General features: G+C 35.7%; 1 protein-coding gene across 1 annotated transcript in view; it reads left to right on the top strand.

The window, feature by feature from the left end:
- The window catches only part of ZNF804B (zinc finger protein 804B), a 521,035-nt gene that overhangs the window by 328,229 nt on the left and 176,323 nt on the right, over window positions 1-16,483 (top strand). The window lies entirely within an intron of this gene.

Here is a 16,483-nt window from a genome sequence, read left to right as displayed (position 1 = left end):
ATGATCACAGCTAATGAAATGATCACAGCTAAGGGAAGAATGGCAGGATCTGAGGTTACTAGGGATCAGAACCATGGTGGGTTTCCTGGAGCCAGTGCATGGAGAAGAGGCAGTCCCAAGTAGGTTCTCAGAGTTCCGAGAGACTCTGAGCACTGGTGTTCCATCTAAGGATGTGGTTCTGTGCTTAAGGACAAGAATTGCAAAAAGCATTGAATATTTACCTTTATCACGGTCTAGAGACCGGCAGTTAGAGAGTCTTTTTCCTATCTTCCTGTCTTCCTTTAACCTGTGAGTTCCTCTAGTGGGAGGAATTTGGCTAAGAAATTTTGAACGTGTGACTTAGAGAGAGGCCCTACCTCCCTTAAAATGCACAGCAGAGCACAGAGGAGTAGGAAGGGCAACTAAGGGCAAATTATGACTGGTAAGATGAACTTTCCACTAAGAGCATTCTTTGAAAACATTCTAGACAAGGGTTTTGAGTGAAAATTGTCATCACTCCTGCTGTCCATGCAACAGTATACTTGAAATCTGGACATTGCACACATCGACCAGAAGATCTAATTTCAGATGCCAGACTTTGCTCTTAACAGAAAGATAAGGAAGACATCTACCACAAGCTTACACTCTTGGGAAGATTTGCAGAGACTGATGTTTTGTGCTGGCTCACTATCAGTTGTCCTGAAGCTTTTCCCACCCCAGGGAAATGTACCGTATTAAGATAACACATAGGGGCAGTTATGCCTGTAATCGTACACTGGGAGACAAGGCAATGTGGGAGAGAAGAGCAAGACATCTTGACCCCAGATGTATTCTCAAAGAGATACATTTTGGCAAGATGACACATGGAAGTTGAATGCCTGAAAGTTGATTCCTGTAAAGATATCATAACCCTATAGCCCTTGGGATGTTTTTATGAACACTTACATGCATGCATGCTTCACTTTGAATATTGCTGTTGTATTAGATAACTTTTTAAAATATGTGTAAGGAAGTGAAAATTTATCCTCCAAAGCGTGCAAACAAAGGGGAAAATGATTATTTTCTCTAATGTTTTCACTTTGCTCTGAATTCTTCTCTTAATTCCTATTAATTTGAGTGTGGGTAGCTTGGAGCTGAAGTGTTTAATTTAAAGGTCATGAGTTTGAAATTTGAAGTGATCACTTTAATTCAATTTTAATGTGGTTTTCCTTTTGCAAAGAATTTCCTTTCGTATCCCTCCTTCCATGGGTGCTGTGGTGAAGATATGTGTTCAGTGGCTATCCTCTGATACATGGCTGGCTTCCCTTAAAATGTCCATCTTCCCCTATGTGGGTGCTCTGAGGTTGCAACCTGCCATGCTGTAATGACCCCAATCACAAGAGTGTAGGGCACTGTCGATCTAAATATCCCAATGGGAAATAGGGCACAATCCTTCTCTGCTTAAATCATGTACCTCCTCCCCAGGCTTAGGGCCAGAAATGAGAGGTAGTTTGGTCTTAGTCTTAATATCAATCCTTAATAATCTCCTTTTATAATAATTTATTAATAAATGAAGTTGTGGCCCAAAACAAGCATTAATCATTTGTTCTAGCCCTTATGTGTTTGATTCCTGACATTTTAATGTGTTGAGTGGATGACAGATCCAGCCATTATTCATTATTCATATTTTCAGGAAAAATAATAATAAAGTATTTATGTTTAACCTGAAGCAGTCTATTCCCATTTGACCTCTTCCCATGTTATACATAACTACAACTGTGCAGTTAAAATGGAATAAAAGAATAAATCTCCATTAAAATTTTTTTAATGTTTATTTATTATTTTTGAGAGAGACAGAGACAGAATGCGAGTGGGTTAGGGGCAGAGAGAGAGGGAGACACAGAATCCGAAGCAAGCTCTAGGCTCTGAGCTGTCAGCACAGAGCCCGACGTGGGTCTTGAACTCATGAGTTGTGAGATCATGACCTGAGCCGAAGTCGGATGTTCAACCGACTGAGCCACCCAGGCGCCCCAAAAGAATAAATCGTTTTTGAGCATAGGTCCAGTGTCCTCTTCACTTAGGTTAATAGCTACCAACAGTGATGTCTTTTCACAATGGCCAAATTTTCTTTCTCTATTTATAGTTTTTCAACTGTTTCAATATGCTGTTTATTCTAGGCAATAATAAGTAAAGAGTTTCTGAAATATGTTTATTTTTCTAGGCTGCTGGTATTGTTGTCTCAAGTCCAGTAGACTTGACAGTATTAAAATATACTAGGATATTCATGATTTTTCTCCCTTAGCTTTTTCATAGTTCTCTGATTAGATAGACATTTGATTACATTAATAAATTATGCATATTTAAATAATGTACCATGAACTTAAGTAAGAAATAATAGTTCTTTGCAGGGTTTTTATCTATTGTAACCTTGTTTCATTTCTTAATGGAGAAATCAAGCTCTAGGCTAATTGCAGTCTTCCTTATTAGTGAGTATTAATTAAACAATTATTAAGAGGTCAATGAAAAGGATTTTTTAAATTGAGAATAGAAAGACAAGACACCCAAATAAAGTATTTGTGCTGTCTCTGGTTTAATATGTATATGATTTATGACAATCATGGTTATTAAAAACCTTATGTTTCTGCCTTAGTTAAAAGACCTGGAAAATAGAAGGTAGTTTCATTATAGCTGAGTGTTCTACATCACCCACTCCACATGAAAAGTCCTAGGAAGAATGAGACTCCATTTCTCTATTTGACCTTAATGCCCAAAGGGGGTATTGTCAGTCTTCATAATCAGTGTGATTAAAATAAAATTACCTGTAACTATTTCTTGTACAGCTTTGAAGAGAAATGAAATATATTGTACCTAAAATTAATTTTAAGGATTCAAAGATTAGTCTTCATTTCTAGAGATAATAAAGCCTCCTCACCAGTTATACTGGTTAACAGTACAGTAACTTCATTTTCATGAAAGAGATTATACCCAGAGTCTTCATTCCTAGTTTATTTCTCAACATAGTCCCTTATATCTCCTCCTAACAACAAAATTATGAGGTAATAATTGGAAGCTCTCTCTCTCTTGTTTAACAAGAATAGACTTTTAAATGGGCTGCATTCCATTAACGCACAGTAGTAGGTTGATTAATGGCCCCCAATACATCAGATCTTAACGCCTACAAAGACTTTGCAACATGATGAAGGATATTGAGGTAGAGCTATTATCCTGTGTTATCCTGATGGGCCCTGCCTACAATCATATGTATCTTTATAAGAGGGAGGAAGAGTCAAATTGGACCACATGGAGACCAAGAAGATGATATGAAGATGGAACTGAGAGAGATGTGAAGATGCTCGCCTTGAAGACTGGACTAGTGTGCCACAAACCTTGGAATTCTGGCAGCCATCAGAAGCTGGAAGTGGCAAGGGGCAGATTCTCCACGGGAGTCTCCAGAGCAAATGTGTTCCAGTTGATAACATGATTTTGGTCTCATGATACTGATTTCAGACCTCTAACCTTCCGAAATGTGACTGTATTTTCTGTTGTCAAGTTTGTAGTGATCTGTTACAGCAGTTGTAGGAATCTAATAGAAGCCCCATGCATCATCTACAGAGAAAGATATGTATGACAGCTACTGGGTTATGTTCTGCCAGAATGAATCTCATATGTTTCTTTCAACTTGAGTATTACCCAGGTAAGGGAATTTTCCAAGTTTGTCTTAAAAAAAAAAAAAAAAAGAAAAAAGAAAAGAAAAAACAACTCTACATTCTGTGTTCTTATAGCTTATTTACCATAACTGATTAACTCCCTGGTTACCTTTTAAAATAATTAAGATTGTACCTTTTGAAGGCTTTCTCCAATCATGACTCCAAATACAGCCATTTCCCAGTATGATGCCTAGTTGGATAAGTTCAAGTAATTTGCTCAATGGGGTGAAGTCTGAAGAGGTTCAAATTGTGATGCTTTTCAGCCATTTTGTTGATGCTGTCTTGACTGAATTGTAGGTATGTTAAACTTATGGTATTTGTGGCAGTGAGAAAATCTAGTATTCAAATTCCCATAATCATAAACCACGTGACTGGAAAAACAAGTTTTGAAAGGTTGTAATCATGATGCTTTCTTTTATAGTTTGCACATAAATATAAAATCATGCTTGGAGATTTTAAAAATATTCCAGTAAAGATTTTAGAGTTTGAGTTTTGTGACATATTCTCAAGATTGTTCGCGAATATTTCTTTTTTTTTTTTTTCTGTTCAACTACCTTTACAAGTGATGGAAAATGTACCATTTGTCAGCAGATTTTGATTGTGCTGTAGGCTTGATATACAATAAGAGAAATTCTTTTGTGCTTCGAAGAATGTTTTTGCATTTGAAAACAGCAAAGTGCAATCAAGGAACAACTAATTTTAGACCAGAAAGGAACTGGATGTACTTTCTGTCACATGATGCAGAGTAAAAACTTTCTTTTTTGAGGTTTGACATACTTTTTAAAATACTACCACATGCTTAACTCCTAATCTTACAATTATTTTTCAACGTATTATAATCTCATAGCTAAAAGAACTAAGGCTCAGAGCAATTAAATATTTTCCCTTTGGAGTACCGAGTCAGAACTGAGAGGCAGGTCCACCTAGTTTTTCCTATCTGCATTCAGCACTACCTTAACAATATGGTCATTCCATTAATTATTGTAATCATTTCATAGTTCTAAGGCTGTTTACCTTGATATACAGGAAATGAAGTTTTGAATATTTTCACTTAGTTATTGCAAAATCTGTCTTCTCTCAGAAATTACAGGAAAAATGTCATTCAGCAAATGATGAAATAGAGCCCAGCATTGTTTAAATGAAAGCAAAATGTTACCTCCTCAGTTTTATAGTGCACAGTAATGAGTTTTTCAAGAGAAAGAAAAGGATCTATAACATAAAGTGCCCCTGGTTCTCATACTTTTAATGTTATGAAATTAAGTTCCATCTTAAAGTGCAGTAACAAACTGTTTATTATCTTTTGCTTATTTTAGTTCACTAAAATAAAAGCAGGCTTAAACGTATTTGGGCAGAACAAGGTAAAATCCCAAATCCTCATTAACATTTGTCTTTGTCACACTTTTGTCCAACTCCCCGTCCCCACCATTCATCACTCTAGAGTTTTCTTGCAGGAAGGAGTCCTAGGAGATTAGATGAGGTCTATGATAATGGTGATGATGGTGATGTAGGTGACAATGACAAATCTGACATGAAAGGAAGTCCAACTGCGGAGAATACTATGATCCATTCCCACTTTTGTCTAGGTCAATGTCAGCTTTCTTTCAACATATACACTCTTGTTAAATTTTATAAGCTATCATGTCAATTAGGGCATCATCTTTAGACTCACTTCAATGAAAGAGTAAAGGAATGTAACATTTTGAATACTTACCATCTTCCAGGTACTGGATTGGGCTCTTGGCATACATGATCTCATGTGGCCACTGTAGTCTTTAGCATCACTAACAGTGGTTTCCCATCCTCACTGCACAACAGGATTATATAGAGACATTAAAAATTATTGATGCCTGGCCTAGACTTCACCCCAGAAAAATCACATCAAGATCTTTCAAGAGGCCTGAAACAGGTATCACTATTTTTTTTTTTAATTCTCCCAAGTGGATTAAAAAATGAAGCTGGGGTAGGGAGAGGTTGTCAACTTCAAGGTAAAAATATTACTCTGTATTATCTCTGGTCAGTTTATAAAATTCAGGAGCCCTTTTTTCACTGAAAAAACTTTTTGGCAAAAAATACCTCTATGAAGTATGAGGTATTGAAATCTTAATTCAGCTTGCTTTTCCTCATTCTTCTTATAACCAGAAGAAATCAATAATCCTAAAACTATGTAACTACTTACCCAAAGGGCTCTCATCTCTAACTCTGATACTCTTTAGTTTGTCTTCTCTGCACTCACTTTACTGTTTGCTTCTGTAAGTCAAGAGCATCTGGTCTAGGGAATTCCAGTGAAGAGAATTAGAAATTAGAATAAGGAACAGGACACATACATAGCACTTGGCTGTGCCCATTCAGTTCTATTAAGCAAGCTAATTACTCAGGACTCACCTAATTTGATAATCCTGACATGAGAAACTACCAAAGCATAAAGCCTATTAAAATTACTTAATTTAAGAAATATGAGTTTTTGATTGTCTTTCTCTGTTTTTTGTTTGTTAACTCAACATGTTCAATATTGCTAGCAAAATGCATTCCCAAGTGAGTTGGTTTCCTTTGACCTACCTAGCATCTTTTCCCCTCTAATGGACTGAAAAAAGAAATGGCACAAGGTATAGAGATACTAGTAAAATTCAGCTAACGGCCCTCACGAGGCATAAAAGAGATATCACAGATAATTCCTTTCTTAAAATAATACTGCTTCAGGTACACCATTTTCTTTTCTTTTAAAAATGAAGATTAAAAAAAACCCCACCACTCTTCCCCCAAATTAAAAAAAAAATAACAATTTTTGATAGCACTTCAAATATTTTGCAAAGGAAAATAATAATAGTAGTAATGATTATAATTTTAAAATAGTCTTCTCAATAGAGAAAGATGTTTGAGGATGTTAATGACCAATGTGTTGAGTCAGATAATTCAGGAATCTGCATTGCTTTTTCTTTTTATTTATTTATTTATTTATTTATTTATTTATTTATTTATTTAGGTCAGAATACAGTCTTAGTTTTATTTAGAGAAGATAATATTTTTTAATATGAAATTTATTGTCAAATTGGTTTCCATACAACACCAGTGCTCATCCCAACAGGTGCCCTCCTCAGTGCCCATCACCCACCTTCCCCTCCCGCCCACCCCCCATCAACCCTCAGTTTATGCTCAGTTTTTAAGAGTCTCTGATGGTTTGGCTCCCTCCCTCTATAACTTTTTTTTCCTTCCCCTCCCCCATGGTCTTCTGTGAAATATGGACTTTTGTTGCATTGCCTTTTCTAATAAGAATGGAGCCACCACTTATGTGGCACCTACTGTCTAAGATATTGCACGTATATTATCTGAGTTAGTCATCACAAAATATGTCTGTCATTTTCCCATCTTATAAGGGCAGCACCTGAGATTCAGAAAGGTTAAGGAACTTGTCTAAGTGGCAAAGCCAAGGTGTGAATTCACAGCATGTGCTCTCTCAAACCACCATGCTGTCTGCTCCACAGGACTATGACAAACCAGTAGAGAACCAATTGGTTTGTGCTTACACCAAATACTTGCTTTTTAGGTTAGAAGTCATGAAAGTCTCTGGTTTCCTGCAGGGGTTAGATCCATATATAAGAATAATATGAGTTCTTCCTATAATTTTACCTAGTAAGACTTATATTCTGTCAAGACTGTGTATAAGTTGTGAAGATGACTCCAATATGGTAATGTACCTAGAAGACTTGACAGCTTATCTTAAACATTTTCCTCTATATTAAAGAATTATTTTTAGTAATAATCATGAAATTAAATAAATGATTAAGATGACTAGAAAAGTAATACAGTTAAACATTTTTACTGAACTTTTACATGAATATATGCGATTAAGAAATAAATGTTATAGTACAAAAATATAATATGTTGTATTTTTAAATTACATTAATGTATTTTTAGGAAACAAAAAAAAAATCCACACAGTGGTCTATCATAGTAGTGGATTATGACATTCCAAGTTCAGTTTCTAGTCTTCTGCAAATTTCCAAATTTTTAATACATAGACTCCAAAGAGTTATACACAAACATAGAATTAAAGTAAATCAATGTCTGATTCTTTATTTTTATATCATTATGCTATCAGTATGTTTTTGTAAATTACTGTTTAAATTCAGATCTAGTGTCACAGAGACATGAGCTGTGCAGAAACGAACTTTGATGATTCCAAACTACTATGAACTTATTCTCAAAATAAATTGTATGTGCCTGGGTGTATATGAGTTGGGGTCAACTGTATAACTAGGAATTCTTTGAATTAACATGCATCCACAATAGCATTTATTAAAAGATAAGTAATAAAATGCTATACACATGCATATGTATAAATTATTTCAGATATTAAATTGTGTAATCATAATAGATGTATATTGAAATTTTATTTATTTATAAAATTGAAACACAGAAGAAACCATAGTAGTTATTAGAACTGAAATGTCCAATATGGTAGCCACTGGCCATAATGGTTATTTATAATAAATTTAAATTTATTAAAATTAAAGGAACTAAAACTACAGTTCCTCAGTCACATTAATTGCAATTCACATGTTGAATAGCCACATATAGTTAGTGACTACAGTGTTGGATAGGACAGTGTTGGATGTATAGAACATCCATACAGTGTTGTATGTATAGAATACTTACATCATTTCATAACATTTTGTTGGCCAGCATTGATTTGAAATTTAGTCCAGTCAAAATTTGACTGAGGGAAATACTTTATTACTAACATTGTTTAGAAGTGACAGTGCAAGGGGATAATAAAAATCACACTAACTTTTAGTAGGTGTTGCCATTATATAAAAATTCTCTATAGACAAAGTACCCCTTATTGCCTTCACTGGGAACAGTTACTCCCCTGGCCTGTCCTGGATTTGCCACACTGCTCCAGGAATCCATTAATCCTTTTATGGCTCTCATCTAAACTCTTGCAGATATGTGGTGGGATTTAAGTTACCTTCACCCCCTTAATAAGGCATTATCATGATTAGTGTGGTTTGGATGCCAGGTTATCCTATCCCCTGAGAGAACATGCTCTATCAACCGTTCTCCCTTTTTCTCCACTTACTGGCAACTCATCATAAATCTAAGCAATCTGTGCCTTACTCTTATAAAAATTCACATTATTGTACCTTGGCTTTGTCTTACAACGCTAATCAACTTTTAACCATTACATTTCTTTCTATATTCTATTTCCTGAAATAGTACTCCATGGTCATGGTCTGTTTGTGTCCCAGTCATTCTTCATTCCACTGCAGTCTATCTTTCACAAAATCTGCACTGGGTATAGCCACCCCAATGTGTATAGAAAGTCATCCCTGACTCACCTCTGCTTTTTTATAGTATTGGTGCATTCTGTATTGATACTACTTTTCATGGTGTACTTGAAAGGTAGATTTCCTGTCTCTTATGCTCAACAGAATATAAACTCCCAAAAGATATTAGAAATATCTCATTCAATTCTGAGCCCCCAGGATTTGGTTCAGTGCTTGTATAGAGTGGTAACTAAGTAAACATTTGTGGAATAAAGGAGGGAAAGGAAGGAAAGAAGGGAAGGAGTGTTACTATTATTTTGAATAACTTATTTGTGAGTTAGGAGTAGGGGCAAGATGGGGCACCTGGGTGGCTCAGTTAGTTAAGCGTCCAACTTCAGCTCTGGTCATGATCTCGTGGTACCAGGTCATGATCTTGCGGTTCATGGGTTCAAGCCCCATGTCGGGCTCTGTGCTGACAGCTCAGAGCCGGGAGCCTGCTTCAGATTCTGTGTCTCCCTCTCTCTCTGCCCCTCCCCTGCTCATTTTCTCTCTCTCTCTCTCTCTCTCTCTCTCTCAAAAATAAATAAACATTAAAGAAAATTTTAATGGACGAGGGGCAAGAGTATGAGCAATTAAAATGAAATGTATGAATGTCAGCTACATGTTCAAGACTATAGAATACTTGAGGTGTACTACTATAGCAAATCAATTTTTCGGTATGTCAAGGTCCTCCCTAATGCTCAGATAATTACAGATGTTTGATAGCCTATTAGGAATTGTTATCCTGAAATTCTTTGTGGCTCTGTTCAGTTCAGTGTAACAAATATAATAAACGGCTTTCTTTTTGTTCAGCACTCTGTTAGAAACTGATGATCCTAAGATGACTAAAACATTTTATCTGCCCTTAAGAGGTAAATTTATTTGTTAGGAACAAGGCACACACACACAAAAGAAAGATAACTATGATGATAATGAGAGTAAATGTTATTTAGCACCCACAGTTTGCCGCACTAAGTGCAGCAAATCTTGACTTTGGGAGAGCTAAGGTAGAAATTACCAGCAGGGTACGTTTGCTCCCCTCATCACTTGTCATGGTAGGCTGTCTAATAGTTTATGCTGGATGAAAAGCATCAGGAAACACACTTCTGGGGGGGTAGATAGGGAGTTCTGGGTTTAAATAGCACATCATAAATTCCACTGTTTTTCTCTTAAAACAACCAAATCCAGGTAACAACACATCCCCAGAAATAAGGAAACTCTTTCCAGTTTAGCTGTAAATTAATTCTGTCCTGAACAGAAAGACTGGTGATAATGATGAAAATGCAAGGGAAGAAGCTTTGGCTGGGGGGAATTTAGGGGAAAGATAATGAGGAACCACAGATGAACACACATAGTGAAATAACAGGAGAGATGTTTTCCTAGTGCTCTCTCTGCCTGGGCGACTGGTAGATGTGAATGCCAATAATACAATAACATTAGTTACTATGAAGCACTTACTGTAAGCCAGTAATTGTGTTAAGCACTTCACATACATAACCTTTAATGACATAACAATCCTGTGAAATGACAGTGATCCCTCATTTATAGGTGAGAAGACTGAGGCTTAGGGAGAATAAGCCATTTATCAAAGTTTACATAAAGAGAAAACAGTAAAGCTCTATCAGCCTGTCTCAAAAATCAGTGATCATGATTTTACAGTGTGGTCTACAGGGGTAGGTAAGTAGAGATCTTTGTTTTTATTTAGGACTGGTTGGTAATTCTAAAGTACAGTTTTCTGGGTTTTGATAACTTCAAGGTCCTTGAAGAAAATATGGGAAGCAGTCTCATCTCAGAAAGACTTGTTCTCATTTAAGCATCCTTCTTCTCTTTGTCCACATTTGTAGGCAATCCAGGACTGGTTGGGTAGTGCTGTGTTTTTTATTGCTCCCATGACCAATATTTGGCATCATGATTGACCTTCATTCTTCTCAAGAAGAAAACTCTAGAGACAAGATTGCCTAGTTCTTTCCAGCTGTACTTAATTCTGGCTTGTCACTATGACAAATATCAGGAAAATGACGTGGCTTCCTTCTTAATCTCTTAAGCTTAAGGGGGTGTCTAACAACAGGCCTGATTCTGGTGATGAGCTGGCTGTCACATCTGTGATGGCAGCCACGAGAAGAGCTAAATAGAGGTTTAACAACTTAATGGTATACTAATAAGATCATTGTAAACAGGAGCAGTCCATTTCCTGAAGTGGTCATATGAACATATTCTGCTGTATCATATAGATATAGATATAGATATCAATATGAATATATCTGTATGATGCACAGTATGTATATACACACACAAGCTACAGAACCACCCCTTTTATAAATACAGAAATAGAAATTATCAAAATAAATTGTACTTTTTTGCTCTTCTCCTTAATCCTTTTTTCAAAGAAACCAATTTATACATCGATAAATCTGTAGTTTTTGAGTTTCACTAAAAAAAAATCCTAATAGTCTTACTTAACCAATATTGGATATGATCACACATTCTTGAGTGTTTCATTAAAGAAGGAAGAAACCTGGCTCTAGTTTTAGCTTAAAATTTTTTTAATTAAAACATAAAATTCAAAACTTGGGCACACTGTTTTTTTGAATGCTTAGAGAGTAAGTTTTTGCTATTTCTAGAGTAATGCGTGATCCTACACATCCTGCCTCTAGGTCTTGACATGTTTGTTACAGAACAGAGTGAGTAAATTACAACAATCAGTATTTTGTGTCTGCCTCCTTTGCTCCGAAGTGACTGCAACCGCTAATTTTAGAGCACTGTGCTGAAATTCCAATAATCTAAGGTAATTTAAAATGGGCATCCTATAATGTTTATGAGAGAACAAAATGTATTTTATAAGGGATATTTTTCTTTGGTTATTATTTCAAAATTAGTTTGTTTCTGTGCTAACAACAACAACAAAAAAGACTCAAGTAACATATTGGTATTCTGGTTCCATGAAAAGTTAAATAGGTTTTGTTGAAGAAAATAGATTTTATAAGAAGGGATTGAAAAATTTGGGGCAGTGCATATTGCATAAACCTCTATGGTCGTTTATAGTATACCACTTTGCCTTATGAATGTCTGAAAGGGCAGTGTCGTATATTGGGTTTTCTAAAAATAGTCAACTCTAAATCTGTTTTCAAGAGGATTCCATGGTCATGGAATACCCTTTGGGGGAATATTAGATTAAACAGTCTTAAAACTTCTGGGAAGTGAAGCTAATGCCAGTTTTGTATTAATACCAGTCTCCAGTCAAAGCACAAAGTAATTCTGACCCAGATTGATACGTTTCTGTTTTATTAATAATCTTTACTCGCCTTACAAATATTTTTTAGAACTTGTTCATGTCTGAAAACAAGAATATTAGTCAAGGGTATATCATTAGTTATTATCAAAAACATATCAAAATTTTATATGCCATTGTTGGAATTTAAAGGCTTTTATTTTCAGGCTTTTTACTTCTTTTTTTTTTTATTTTTTAAATTTTTTTTTTCAACGTTTATTTATTTTTGGGACAGAGAGAGACAGAGCATGAACGGGCGAGGGGCAGAGAGAGAGGGAGACACAGAATCGGAAACAGGCTCCAGGCTCTGAGCCATCAGCCCAGAGCCCGACGCGGGGCTCGAACTCACGGACCGCGAGATCGTGACCTGGCTGAAGTCGGACGCTTAACCGACTGCGCCACCCAGGCGCCCCTCAGGCTTTTTACTTCTTAAAAAATAAGTTCGATTTTCTTTTGGTGACACTATGGTTTTTGGAACCCATAGAGGCCCAGCTGTTCATCTCCTTCTACAGGTTCCAAGGCCATGGGTTCTTTATTCACCGAGATTTGAGACTAAATCTTTTGTCTCTTCTGTAAATTATACACTGTGTGATCCCACACGAAGACCTGTAGGTTGTTAAAGCACCATTAGTATACTGAGACAGTGACAAGATAAATAGATCTTACCTAAATAGCTTTACCTTTTATAACTCACATCTCTCTCAAGAAAATGATATCTTCTCTACCTACCTCACAAGAATGTCAGAAAATAAAAATGAAAGGAATGCATTGCGTGTGAAAATGTTTTGTACATTGCAAAGCAGCCTACAAAGACAAGAAACTTCAATAATGATAATGATCATAATTCCCAATTGTACGTGATGGATTCTGAAAAGTAGAGCAGCTTATAAGTTAACCAGAGACAAAACCATCTCTGGCTCAAATACATATTGTGTCAAGGCAAATGTTTACTTCAAAACATTATTCATGTTGGGAAAACACTAGAAGAGATAAGTAAATATTGATATTGATTTTCAGGAGCTTTCTAAAAATTCAGAAATGAACTCTTCAAGAAACTATGAGGGTAAAAATAATTGAATGGTGATTTTTTTCTCCTTTTGGTCTTGGGTTTATTTTTTTGGACTATTTTTCTCCTTACACATTGGAGGAACACAATTCCCATAACGTTTTTTTTTTCTTCCCCAAGTTATTGTATTGTTCAAGGTAGAGTTATTTTGAGTGGAAGTCTCTGAGGCATTGAAGAGAAAATACTGAAAGTGTCTCAATGATCAGAATATTTCCTTCTTGGGAAAGTTATATAGTACTTTTAAAAGTACAGGTCAGAATGTGTCTTTGCACTCAATTTTGATTTTTGTGTAACTCCCAGATATTTCTACAGCGACTAGATATCCAAGGAAGTAGTTAAGAGAAGGAAATGTAAACCCAGCTAACATGTAGTTCTTTTTGGTGCCAAAGAAAAGCCATAGTGTTATACTCCTGAATAACATACTTTTTGATTCACACAAATCACCTACTTTACGTGGTTAAATCACATATGTTTTAATTTTATTTAATATATTTTTAAGAAAAAAATATGTAATTGTATTTTCTGATGATAAATTCAAGTTAAAGATAAAAAATCATTAAAGTCCATTTTTATTTTAACTACAAACATTTGTAATTACTATGGTGATGTAAAACCTTTAGGATTTTTTTCTACCCCATGCAATCAGTTTTTCCATAGGAAAATGGGATCAGACTATGCATAAGTTTTCATGACTTTTGGCACTTAAATATTTTTGTGGGCATTTTTGTGGACATCATAATTACACATTGTAGTTTTTAGTATTTTTATAGTATTGCATTGTAATGAATATTATAATTTTTAACTAATTCTAGTTGTTGGGCATTTAAGTTCTTTTTTCCTAAAGAGTACTTTGATGAACGTTGCCAAACTAACATTTTTATACATTATTGTAAATGTATATACACAGTTATTTTTTTTCAGGGCCAACCCTAAGATGAGTAACTGTTTTAGCCAAAATTTAGCACTTATAAAAATTTACACATATTGCTAGATCTCCTTTGCGAAAATGTAGCAATTTTCTCTGCAACCTAAGTGTATGGAAATCCCCTTTTTCTCATCTGTATATCATTATGAATGTGTTAACAGAGATCTTTTCTCCTTTCCGAGTCTGATACATAAAAAACTGTTGTTTATTTCAGTCTGAATTTATGTTATTAATAATGAGGTCAACCATCTTTTCATGTATTTATTGGCTATTTCTTTTCCCTTGTGTAGAATATGTTAACGCCCCCCTCCATTTTCATAGATTTGTTCATATTTTTCGAATGATTATTAACATTTTGTAATTAAAGATACTTTTTCACTATCTTTATTTTCTACTAAATACTAAAATACCTGTGTTTTCTGCTAAATAACTAAATCGTCTTTGCATCTGATGCATCATTAAAAAGCACCCATTAATTCTGAAACTAACTTTCTTGCTAGGAGTAGTAGGAGTAAGATTGTTGCCTTCCGAAGAGGGTCTGAGGCACAGAAATGAGAACTTCATAATCGTGTCTTATCTGTGGTTCTTAAGTGGTTGCTGCCCAGTGAGAGCAGCTGTGCCCACATTTGGCCAATTGTTTGTGAGCGAGGTCCGAGCCCTCCTTGTAGCAAACTTTACTGTAGTGCCCATCTATAGCTGATTCTTGGACACTCTGCACCCCCATTTCTTCCAGGGGCAGGCTTAGGAATCTTCATTTAATCTCTAGGTGTTTCTTTCTTTTTTTTTTAGCTTTATTTAAATGTTTATTTATTTTTGAGGGGGCGGAGGGTAGGGAGGGAGGGAAAAGGAATGAGGCAGGGGCAGAGAGAGAGAGAGACAGAGACAGAATCTGAGGCAGGCTCCAGGCTCTGAGCCGTCAACACAGATCCTGATGTGGGCTTAAATTCAAAAACCATGAGATCATGACCTGATCCACTGTCAGACACTTAACCAACTGAGCCACCCAGGTGCCTCTATTTCTAGGTGTTTCTTACACATGCTGAAGTTTGAGAATGCGTCCTTTTGTTAATATTTGAATATTAGTCCCCACGTATATTGAAGACAGTACTATCAAAAGAGACCTTTGGAAAGCTGTTTTGTTTGTTTGCTGTTTGGTTTTTAATCTTCAGTGCTCCTTCCTTTATGCTTGAAGCTTTATAGAGACACTGTCTTACATATTCAAAACTTGAAGTTCAAGTAACTCAGCAAAGTGATAACTCTTTGTGGGATAATAACTACACAGCATCGTATTTTCTTGGGTCATTATGACTTCCATTATGTCTGGAGTTAAAATTAATACTCAATTTTTAAAAATTCCATTGGCTTGCACATTGGACATGATTATCTATCTCAGTTACATGACGTTAGGGCCTTTACCCTTATTTTAACGTTGTTATTGCATATTTATCATTTATTAAAAATGACCACAAATCATTTGAGAAACAGGAAGGGAATGGAAATAAATATGCTGTACTCAAGAAAACTAATGTAACAGAATGTTCTCAGAAACAGAGCACAAACATATCTTTTCTTTCTAGTTGGATTTGAGGTCTCCAATGTGGAGACTAATATAGTAGAGGCCAGACTCTTCTGTATGTGATAATTAACACTTTCTGAGTGCTTGTTATAAGCTAGGAACTGTGCTAAGACATTGATATATATTATACCCCCATATTATTTGATGAGGCTAAACACTACCACCAGTTAGTATCACCATTCACAGATTACAGTAGCAGGCATGGAGAATTTCAGTAACTTCCTCCTGATTATCTGGCAGGTTGGTGGCAGAGCCAGGATTTGAGCCCAGGTCTGTCACCTGGCTCCAGGACATGTGCTCCTCTCCTCCTCCTCCTCCTCCTTCTTCTTCTTTTTAAAATTTAAACAAATTTTAATTACACGAAGGTTGTCACATAATTGGATATTTAGCTACTTTCCACACAATTATTCTTGCTTTCCACAGAGAGGCTGCTTCTTAACTTTTCATCTGGAGATGGCAAGCACTAAAATCCCAATTTTAACAGAATAGTTGTAAAAATGCCCCAGTGATTTATGTTGAAAGTAGTACGTTGGTACGTGGCTCTTGCATTCAGTACAGGAATGTACAAATGTCTTTTTATTTAAAGACACAAAATAAGTTGTCTGTAGGCATGTAATACGGTGACCGCAGTAAACCATTAAATGTTGTCAGTTGAAACTAGTAACTGATGGTTATAGTGA

This window comes from Puma concolor, chromosome A2, assembly GCF_028749965.1.
Source record: "Puma concolor isolate L17-30 chromosome A2, mPumCon1.1.hap2, whole genome shotgun sequence".
Taxonomy (NCBI): Eukaryota; Metazoa; Chordata; class Mammalia; order Carnivora; family Felidae; genus Puma; species Puma concolor.
Note: the sequence above shows the minus strand (reverse complement) of the source record. Positions and strands in the feature narration are given on the sequence as shown.